Genomic DNA, 11,538 nt, shown 5'->3' with positions numbered 1-11,538 from the left:
TATTTTCTGTGAGTTTCATAAATTCCTTCAAAATTCATGAATGAATTCAATGAATTCATTCATGTACTCCAACAGTGCCAATGTATCCCCTATCGGCAACTTTTGATACTTTTTTTGCCGAATGGATCCTTTTATGCCTTTTACAGTCTGCATATGAAAAATGTGGTTTCACTCGTTTTAGCTGCAGATGTCGCCAAATAAAGAAAATTATTTTATGGCCACCCAGTACATTCATCCATGATAAATGAGTACCTAAATTGTCAACGTATTATCGTATCTTTCATTATCTTATTAAGTACTTCTAGGTTTAATCCTATCATTTTTTAAAAAAGTAATTGGTGTTTATGATCCATTTTGTTACTCTTTTTTTTTTTAATAATCTAATTTCACGATATCTTCGCTTGCGGAAAGTTCCTGTCTTAACTGATTCAATTTAGAATGCGTACAATAGTTGAGGTGTTTGTAAATTATATGAATTTTTTGCATCAAATTATTGCGTTTTTGATTAGTTTAATTTTAGCTTAGAACTTTGAGAAAATATAATCCGATGCCCATATGGTACAAGGGCAAGATAATTTCACGCTTCCTAAGTCTTGTAGATTTTTAAGTCCTTATATATGTACAGATAGATTTATACGAGACGAGCCTTGTGAGAAATTTGATACACATAATGTCGGTGTAAGGACTACATTCCCAATTTTACTCCATCTATCTTGTTGAGTTTTTGAATTATTATGTCTAGGGAAATGTGTTTTCCAGACTCAGGGCAAATGAAATGAAGAAAAAATTTAAACATCAAGATTCATCAAAACATTGAGGCCAAATATTTTAGACGATTGCAATTATTTCTCTTCGTATACTTCACACAAGAGAAAGTAGTAATAAAATCATGTTCAACATTTGCGCAACGTATTGGCTTTAATGGGAGGGACATAAAAGCTGTATAAACTTAGAAAAATTAAACAGTTTTTGAAACCAAGAAAAAATTTCCATTTTCTACATCCTTTTTATTCTCAACTATTTTCATAAAGAATATATATATATTTTCTTCCTTGTAATGTTTATGTGAACGAATTATTTTACAAATTTCCCATTTAAATGCCGTGTAACTTCAAAATTAATTATATAATATAATCAAAATATTAATGTCTTTTTCATTTCAGGCACTTCTTCCCCCTCCCAACAAAGTCATCATTGTTAAATTATAACAAATCGTCTTTAAAAAATAATGAAAATATTCATTGTAATAGCTATTATTGACTGTAACAATACATATTATGAATAAAGGACCAACAATATCAAAAATATAGCAACAGAATCAACAATGAAGAAAGCAGTTGGAGTCTTCTGTTGGGATTCATTTGTGATTTTGCAAACTCGAGTTGTTTGTTGATTCTGCGCTTCTTACTGCATATTGAAAGCTTTGATATGGATTTGTCAATGAATGTAACTATTGCTGCGATTATTTTTGCAATTTTGTTATTTCTTTATAAATATTTGATGATGTTTTGCTCGTCCAGTGTAATACCAGAACTCGGTGACATTGGACTCACTGCACTGGACATTAATCCCTTGAAACCACCAGTACGCAAATCTATTCCCACAGTTCAATCCGTAATGGTGTTTAAGATGTGTCAAGGACTGGGAATACCAGTTAAACTGGCTGCTCCTACAGTGGAGAATACACCGGAGGTTCACTCCGTTATGATTTTTAAAATGTGCGAGGGGCTTGGACTCCCTGCCAAGCTAGCCTAAAAAAAAAAAAAATCTAAATTTTGTTACTCCGCATTGTATTTTCTGGCCTTGAACTGTTTATTGCATCGAGCGGAGTTTTATTGGAATTTTATTGGAATTTTATTGTACTTTAACAAAATTTTCTAACTTCAAGCAACAATAGTATCCATACATTCAAACTCAAGCAATAGCCTTAATAATTATCTCACATCTCTCATCTGCTTTCATTTCTTGCATCTGGAGCTTCTCTGCACTAACATCACTGCAGAAGAGAGACTCAAGAAAATACTTTTTTTCCCGACATTGACTTTTATATACCTGATTGTGACTTAAAAACTACCTATCACGTAAATTGAAGTGTTGTTATCTGATAGCGCACCATAACATCAGGTGCCAAAGGCTGCGTCCATCGTACGATACCGAATGTTCACCATCTTGTCGAAAGATAATTGAAAAGCGGATGGCGCAGCAGTGCTGGGAGGGTTGGCGGGAGGGGAACGAGAGTAGCCCACCTCCAAGTGGTGTTCCCCGGGCAACGGTGCAATTCTTCTGTTAATTGCAACGGCTAAGAGGCTACTGAATAATAAAGGAAGAAATGATCTTATATTGATTTGTAAAATTTTTGACAGTGGTTATCCCTGACATTTTTTTATTTATTAGAAAATACATAACCTGGACCCTCATGTCACCAGAAAATCCAAAACAGTGGCCAGTAAATTTTCTTTACAAATGGGATGGGTGCGATTGGACTTAAATTGCGCCGTACTGCAGAAACACTTTAATATTTTTCTCACAGTTATTGGGTTGTTGACATACGTCGTAGAATGCAAACATCGTAGAATATCATCATACACGAACGTATAGAAAATTCATTATTAGTAGCATATAAATTTAAAGGGACTAAATTAATTAAAATAAGGAAAAAAAATGTTTATCTGCTTTTAAAAATTTCAGTTATAATTTTTTTGAACTCAAATTGGCTTTTAAATTGTATGAACACCTTATAAATTGTAGCTTTTAAAACTGATTCGGAAAATTTAAAATTCATCCTCTGATAAAGAAATTGTCAATTTTACTTCAATAAATTGTTATGCCTTTAAATGGCTTAGATTTGCAATTGAAATAAAGCTCATTTTTGCATCCATTAGTGCGTGGCTGGACTTGAGAATATGGTTTTCAACTAAATTTGAATTTTTTCATACAAAAAAATGATATACGCTGTATTAGATTCAATGCGTTTATGACCCAACGATTAGCAAAAGATTACCGTTTTCTAAAATTTCGCTGAAAAAAAAATCATGGATATATTTTGCTTAAATAATCTGAGAACTAAAGCCAATAAATAGCCAAAAAATAAGTAAAAAAAAATAATAAAATTTGTTCTTATAGAAGAATCAATAAGCAAATATCAATTAAAGTTAAGATTAGTAATCTCTACAGTAAGAATTATTATTGGACAGTGGACACTATGACAATATATTAAGAATTTATATATAAGAACTTACTTTTGCTGAGGTAAATGATGGTTCTTTCATCGGCGAAACCAATGTGCAATGTCTTATGTCCTAATTTATATCTAATATAAGAAAAGCACCATAATGGCGTTCTCCGGTCGCTCATGTTCCAATGCTCCAGCTGGAAGTATTGTGGAAGAAAGCGATAATGCATAAAGTGTATTAAAATTCAATTTTTTTTTCCTTCAGGCCAGTCCTGAATATTAATACTTTTCTAAAGAGATACAAATTTGGGATGATGCGGACTCGTGCACGGAAAGATTGCCTTGCGGGAAAAAAACACAAGCACCGATAATAAATCGTTCCAAATCAGGTTTTCAATGAATTTTCAGTATTCCATTTATTTTTTCTTCTGAATTCACGGCACTTCATATAATGTCTAAACCTGTGAAAAGCCAAATGAGCTAATTCCTCCCCAAATCATTATTTCACCATGTTAGCGGTTTGGTTCCTCTCACAAAATATACCAAAATAACTGAAACCCATCTGCTTCACTCAGATCAGAAGAAAAAAATCATCAGTAATTCTTCGTCTTTTGTTTGCATTTTATGTTTCACTCTTTCTTCTTGATTTTCTTCTATATCTTTCATACTTGACTTGTATATACTCGCTTGAAACTGCAGCATTGTTTTTCAAAATATAATTAATCCAAATATTTCATCCATTTTCTTTCAAAGCGAGCTGGAAGTTTAAGGATTTGTTTTTCTTGAAAATATCAGTTGCATTCGATGCATTTTTGTTACAAAAGTTATATTATAATATTCAGAATTTCACTTATGAAACCCACGTTTACATCTAATTTCTAATTAATACACTGAGTATTTAACATAATCTGAGAAGTCATTCAAAGTGTTCATATTTAATATAAAATTCAAAATAAAATTTGAGTATACAAATATGCAGCAGACGATCATTTAAATCGTTGCCAGAATATTATAAATGATTACAGCATGCGGAAGGCAAATATATGAAAAAAATGCGTTGATAATGTTTTATCTCAGCTTAAAATATCAAATCATAAACCACTAGTACAAGCAAAGCAATAAGTATTTATTTTTTATCTTAAAACATGTATTAAAAAGGATTTTCCTTATTTTTAGCAAAATTATTTTCTCAAATTTATAGCAGACGTCATTCTTCAGAAAAATAAGAGAAATAATTTTTTTTTATCGTCTAGTACTGCATTAAATATTTTTCACAATATATCTTGTGATTTTGCCATGATATATCAATTTTAATAAAATAATAAAATCTATTTTTAATAAAATCAGTGGGTATGATTTCCCCGAAACTTTCTCGCATACTCTCCAAAAAAGGTCTTATTCTTCTTCTCGGCCTCTCCCCCCCCCGCATAAAATTTAGACGCTATTGACTTCCATGGGCATTGCGAACAATAATTGAGAAATGTTGATCATCGCCGTGAATCTAGCATTTTTAGCGAAATTGGCGAGCAAATATGTATTTTGGAACTTTTCTCCCAACCGATCGAAACAAAAATTTTACACGGAACTACAACTGCAACTATCACAAAAATCGAATCCAAATTTCATGATTTAAGTCATTGTATTTATGAGTTACTCTGTTTACATGCATGTGATAGTATGGATCGTCAAACGGCCAACCCTATGAGAAATTTAGTTCAAAATTTGATAAGAAACTACATGCTACGATGCTAAACCTGAGTGCCAATTTTTTTTTTTTTTTTTTTTACTTATTTTTTGCGTTCTGTAGTCATCGAGTTCTCTTGCACTCGAACAGTCAAACTTCCTCTGAATAGAATTAATTCAAATTAGCTCACAGACCGCATTTCTTCCAAACAACTCAAAGCGTTTTTGAGTTATCTTCTTCTTTGAAAAATATACATAATGCCAAAAAAAAAAAAAAAAAAAAAAATGTGTTTTTTGCACTTAGAGAGATTTGGAAAGTGGAAATCCTTAAAATCTCGAGTTTGAATTTCTCAAAAATGACAATATTTTCTCTATACTTCATATACGAGAAAATTAAAAAGAACAACAATTATATCTATAATTTTTGAGAAAAGAGTGCTGTTTATTTTGGCATGGAATTCAAGGTCAGGTTATTTATTCACCACGTAAAATTTATTTTTGCAGAAAAATTTAAACAATTGTTTCAAAGTAATTCAGCTGGAGTGTTTTTCGCTAGACTTTCCAGCATGCATCCTAATAAAGGCATTATACTCTCTTCCTTGCAAAACATTGCATGTTGGACAAGGAAGGGAAAGCACGAGCGTTTTTTGTATATTTCATTTAATTTTTTCAAAATTCCGCACGTGAGCATTTTGTGATTTGTAGAAAAGCGAAAAAAAAAAGTATGCATTTAGATGCTTTTTTTCTACCGATTGAAACAAAAATTTATCATAGAACTACAATTTTACTAACAGTTTCAAATTTCAGTTACCTAAGTGGTTTAAAGCTTGAGTTATATTATTCTCTTGCATGTGAATATATAGGCCGACAGATACCGCCAAAACCAATACGCTAACGGTTTTGGCTGTAAATTTAGAACCCGTAAAAATTTTTGATTGCAAAATTACGCACCAAATTTCATTTATTCATCTCGTTACATTTTGTACTTGTGTTCTCTTGCATTCAGATACAAAGATGAACTTCTTTAGCCTTTTTGAAATCAATAGGTTTTTATCCCCATATTTAAGTGTTCTTCACCTTTTTCAAAGTTTTTACATTGCTTTTCATAGCTGAAATTTTACATTCTAATCCTAAAATGATACATTTTTGGTGCCACATAGTCAACACCATAGCTGTTGGGCCAATAAATCCAAATCCAAATCCATCTTCATCCAAGCTGCACGTACACTAGAATCACGATTTAGGGCGTTTCTAGATTGCGCAACCTCCTGAACTTAATTCATTATTTATGTCACGAAGGAAACATTGCAAAACACCTTAATATCCGTCATCGAAAATGAATGCGTCCGGGCCCAGATAAATGATACACACTTATCTATCAACAATTTGATTCCGCACTTGTCCCGGATCACGACTCGGGACAACCACGATCTCCAGTGCAGTGCCCTTCCTCTTAATGCTTGGGAGTGGCGACCTAGGGACATAATGGGGGAATTCAATTATTTAGAAGGGAAAATAATTTTCTTGGGTGGGATGAAGGATTATAGCATAGCATGCTAGAGAAAAGACGCAATATTTATTTAGAAACTAGCATTTTTTCCTCATCCAGTCACATGAATCATTAAGAAGGGCTTTTGGGACAAACTGACGAATAGGATCAGGATCTATTAAATGTACTACTTTTCGGTCTGTGGCAGAAAATTAGGAAAAGACGCATTCCTCTTTCATGAGGTTTGAGTAATAGATTTTTGTTTAACACTGTCTTATGGCAAAGGAATGGATCTTCTCAAATGGTAACTCTTGAAATATTGAGTTACAGGCCTCTCTTCATTTTTGTCTTGATGGTCGAAGTTAAAAGGGAAAAGCAGATAAAAGATTAATACAAAAGATGCCTGGATTAATGAAAATTAATGTCTTATAATTGAACGAATATTGAAATTGGTTTAAGAACAACCGTGAAGTCCCCACAACTGTTATTTGACAAGCTTACTTTGGAGAAGGCTTAGTGAAATTCGACGCATGTTAAACTTGGTATGTCATGCAAGCGGACTCATATATACACGATGCAAGTCTTTTATTTAATTTATTAACCGCCGTACCAGTTTGAATTTATCTGTTCTAAAAGTTTGTAAGGAAAAGCAAAATACAAATACTTTTATGTTGTACAATATTTATATATCAATAAGAATTCTTAAGATTTTTAACTGCAGTTGATTACTCATCTAAAGACTGCCGATAACAAAAAGTTTTAGTCTCAAATTTGGTATACGCACACACAATCACACACACACACACTCACAAATATTGTGTAATGTTAAGCTTATGCCACTGGAGAAGAGTAATTAAAATAGAGCCTGTTAAGTTGCGGTCTTCGGCAATTGTTATTTGTACACAAATAGCAGAACATCGAATATTTATTTTGAATTTCTTTCTTCTGGCCAATTGAAACCAATATTTGAGACTGAAATACATTGCAATCACAAAATCCTATTCTAATTTCATATAATTATTAAGTTTTTTCGCTATCGCATTTACATGATTATAAAAATACTGACAGGTATATGATCAACTCTCCAATGTATTTGGTTCCAAATTTATATATATTTACACTTTAGAAGTTGAATCTGGGAGCTAAATTTTATTCATCCAACTCTTTTCGTTTTGTCGTTCACATGTTAACACACAGAGAGGCTTCCGCAGAATGGATCCCGTTCAAAACTTTATAGAAATCTACAAATTTAGTATAAATATTGCATACAATGCCTCATACATTACACTCAAAGCATTTTTATGTTTACAGATAGACGGACAGTCATGATTCCAAAATTGTGCTTTTCGAACTAAGGATAAGAACTCAGGAACTGAAACCAGATCCCACTAAGAATCTGTAAGCGGCCTGACGCACGCTAAATCTGAAATGAAATCAACTGGAGCAGATGGTGTGGAACCGAGGTTTCGAAAAGGGGACGAGTCTCGTTAGAAATCATTCAGCAGCATGTCCATTTCCATTTGCTAGGCCACACATGAAACGAATTCCGAACTAACTCGTTCAAGCTGACCACATTCAATCAATGTAGAAATGAGGAACTCGCACATGTTGACCTTGAGAAGTTGTGCACATCACCATTTATCCATTTCTGACTATAATTTTCCATTATTCCTATTGATGTGTGCATTCCATGTTTCTTCATGAACTTTGTATAGCATTAATCGGTTATTACTGATGATGAGTGTCGATGAACCTCGGCAATTCACATTCATCAGACTTTTAAACTGATTATTAAGACTGATTATGAATAATAAATTATTCGAGGTGAATATGAATAATAACCGGTATTTATTCGCATTTACCAAATTTATTACTTTATCATTTATATAATATACAGATTGGGTCTGGATGGAGTTATACGCATTTTGAATACATTAAACTGTCATCCTTCTACTAATTTAATAAAACATATTAAATTTCTAAAAAAGTATCTTAAATTCACATTTTTAAGTATACTCGGAATGGTATCAGGGTTGATGATGACGTTGGATTCTCCACGTACATCTTCAGAAGCAATATTATCCAACCTCTACGTTCACAACAATAAATTTTACAGCTGGCTGGACTCTGGAAACTCTCTCCCATTGAATTAATATTGTTACAAATCTGTAATGTTGCTTCCCTTCGCGGTTAGTTCATTCATTGGAAGAATCATTTTATGATTAGCTTTGTTGGATGCTGATCGAATGACGAATCAGTGATCCCAGAGCTTGGGGACCATTTGGCTACTTGGCTACTAATTTGTTAACTTTGGTGACAAAATAGTACTAGAATCTTTAAGAATTTTGGCAATAGAGCCAATAGAAGCTGAAATAAGCTTGATTGTTCCAGAACCTTCTCTATTCTGCTCCGAGAACTACAAAAGGCCGTCGAGAGGTTTAGAGTCGAATAGGAATCAACGGCGGAATAATTGGATCAGTTCAATGAAGCGCAAGTGTGGAGTGGAGCACAAGCGATTACTAAATTAAGCTGTGTACAGATTCCTGGAGTTTATTATGGAAGCAGCATCAAGTGTGAGCCAGTCGTGTAGTAGTGAGTCCGCAGTTGGATACAGCCGAAGCGAGGAGACAGTGGAGAATTACTGGCGCTTGGAGAGATCGCAGAGAATAACTATGTAGATTCCTTCCTCCTGCTGAATTTTGTATGGCCGCTTTATGTGCTGTGATTGTTGCTAGCTATCGATTACTATTTGCAGGGTACTATTGGTACTAAGTGTGCTGCTACGTATTGCGTGTATACGCCTCGGCTGTGTATTTGCCGCCTATATATACCATACATCTACTACAAGCGAACCCGTTGACTTTACGGACTTAGTGGAGGAAGTTCCTGGCAATTCATCATTCATCCAAATTTTAAAGACTCCATCTGAATACTCCCCCCCCCATCGACATTCTGCGTTCTTTCAACGAGCGGGCTCAAAGAAAAGCAACAAAAATTCAAACAATAAATTTGAATTTATTTTGTTTAAAAGAGATTATCTCAAGAGATATCGTTGGTTTAATCTGAATGAGAAAACATGATAGCAAGCTAGCCAATATAATGGCAGACCACAATGCCAAAATGCAATCATAGATAGAAAAATTGGATCCATATGCCTTCTTAAAATGGTAAATTAAAAGCCTTTTATACAATTTAAAAATTTATTGTTAAGTTATCAGACTGAAAGTATCATGAAATGTATTCTAGCTCTCTCTCTTGATTCATAATTATTTTTTAACAGCTCATATATCTATAATTTCACACCATATATATACCAGATTCTATCATTTAATTCATCCTTATTTGTGATAACGACCATTGGGTTTTAGCTGCAGTTTAGAATCAACATTGGATTTAACAAAACCAAATGATTACTGAAATGATTTTTTGAAAGTGATTAATGTTTTATAAAATGAAGGTTATATTACTAGGACCAAGGGATGTTGCAAAATTACAAATGTGGTTAAAGATTACTTTCTGAAACTAAATGATTCCTCTGCCTTGTGCACTATTTTATTGTTTTCTTAATTGATTTTTGACAAAATTGTTTCTCTTTTTCTTATAGATCCTTATATCTGCATTGAAACAATTTATCACTTTTAGTTTATTATACTACTGATATTGATAATTTAATAATATATTTTTTTAGTATCTTGTTTTGCATTAAGTGTTTTATTTGTTTTCTCTTGTTGCTCTCGTTTTAATTATAAATTTGGCACAAACCTAAAATTTGAATTAATTTGTCTATTTAAGTATGTGGTATTATGTATGTGAAAAGTAGTTTCCTATGTGGCTCGTGTCCCCTTTTCACTGAACTAATTTTTTTATTATAAAGATTGTACAAAATTTGTTTTTTTAAACTATTTGTACAATATATAAAAATATTTAATTTTTCTCGTGGAATAATATGTTTGCTTTGTAATTCCTTCGAATAATATAATGGGCTTCTTTAAAGAATTTTGTATTTTCACGTTCATTTGTAAATACATTATTTTTAAAAAATTTGTCTGTTACTTCTTTGTGTGATTTTTATTGCAGAAAAGCTAAGAGCCCTGTCAACCGTTTTTATTTAATTTACTAATATGTAATAATTCCTTGCATAGCTTATAAGCTGAGACTCTACAATCCTTTTTTTTTTTAAATCAAAATTTTGTAAATTTTTTTTTTAAAGTAATTCTCACATTTTTTTATTTACATCTTCTTCCATACATCTTCTGGCAATTGGTATGTTTAAGTTAAAAATACTCGTTATCCCCCCCCTTTATAAATAACATAAAATGGCATTCACCTTCAGTATATATCATATCAAATTATTGTTGCTTCTGTGGAAAAAATCGAAATCTGTTTCCTCTCAGTCGCTCTCTTTTTCCAGAAAGAACCATTAGAGAGTGATCAATGTGTATTAAGTGTGAAGCCATAGACCTACTCATCTCATCACGCATCCGCTTTGGGTATTCTATGGATCAGAAGGAGGGTGGTGCATCCGTGGAGGTGATATTATTTGGATTCGCGCTCCCAGTTCCTAAGAATCTAAACCTTCCAGTGAAACGTATGCTATGACCGTTTCCTCCTATATTTTGTTATGTAAGACCTGACAATTCATCCTGCTAATCCTGCTCCCCATCCCTAATCTCCGGAAGTGAAGGTTGCCTCACTTCCGCTCCTGTCGGGGAAACGAATGGCTATCACCCCTCCACCCCCAGCGTCATGCAGACGATCTTTTCCGCCCTCGCAAACACCGTCACGTAAAGGAAGTGGACAATTTATAAGGTAGGAATACCCCTCTACCATATTGCAATGAAGCCTACGAAATGATGAGGGGGGAACTGGGAATAGATGGGAGCTCGTTTTTAGGGTAGACTTTTTCTATGTGTGTCTAGCCCATGTTTTATGAAGTATTGATGGATGGATGCTCATGTATTGGCATCGTGTTCTTTGCTTTATATTTCCTGCCTTCTCTTCAATGGTCCGATGTTGCATTTGCCATGTTAGTTTGAAAAAAATGTGTTAAAAATTTATCTAATACAATGGTTTATCCAATGTAAAAAAAAACAAAAACACCTAAGATTTGTGCTGAAGATATGACGTATATAATGATAAATCATATCGTATTTTGGTTACATTCATTCAAAATAAAATTGTATGCCCAATTAAA

This window comes from Argiope bruennichi, chromosome 4 (assembly GCF_947563725.1).
Source record: "Argiope bruennichi chromosome 4, qqArgBrue1.1, whole genome shotgun sequence".
Taxonomy (NCBI): Eukaryota; Metazoa; Arthropoda; class Arachnida; order Araneae; family Araneidae; genus Argiope; species Argiope bruennichi.
Note: the sequence above shows the minus strand (reverse complement) of the source record.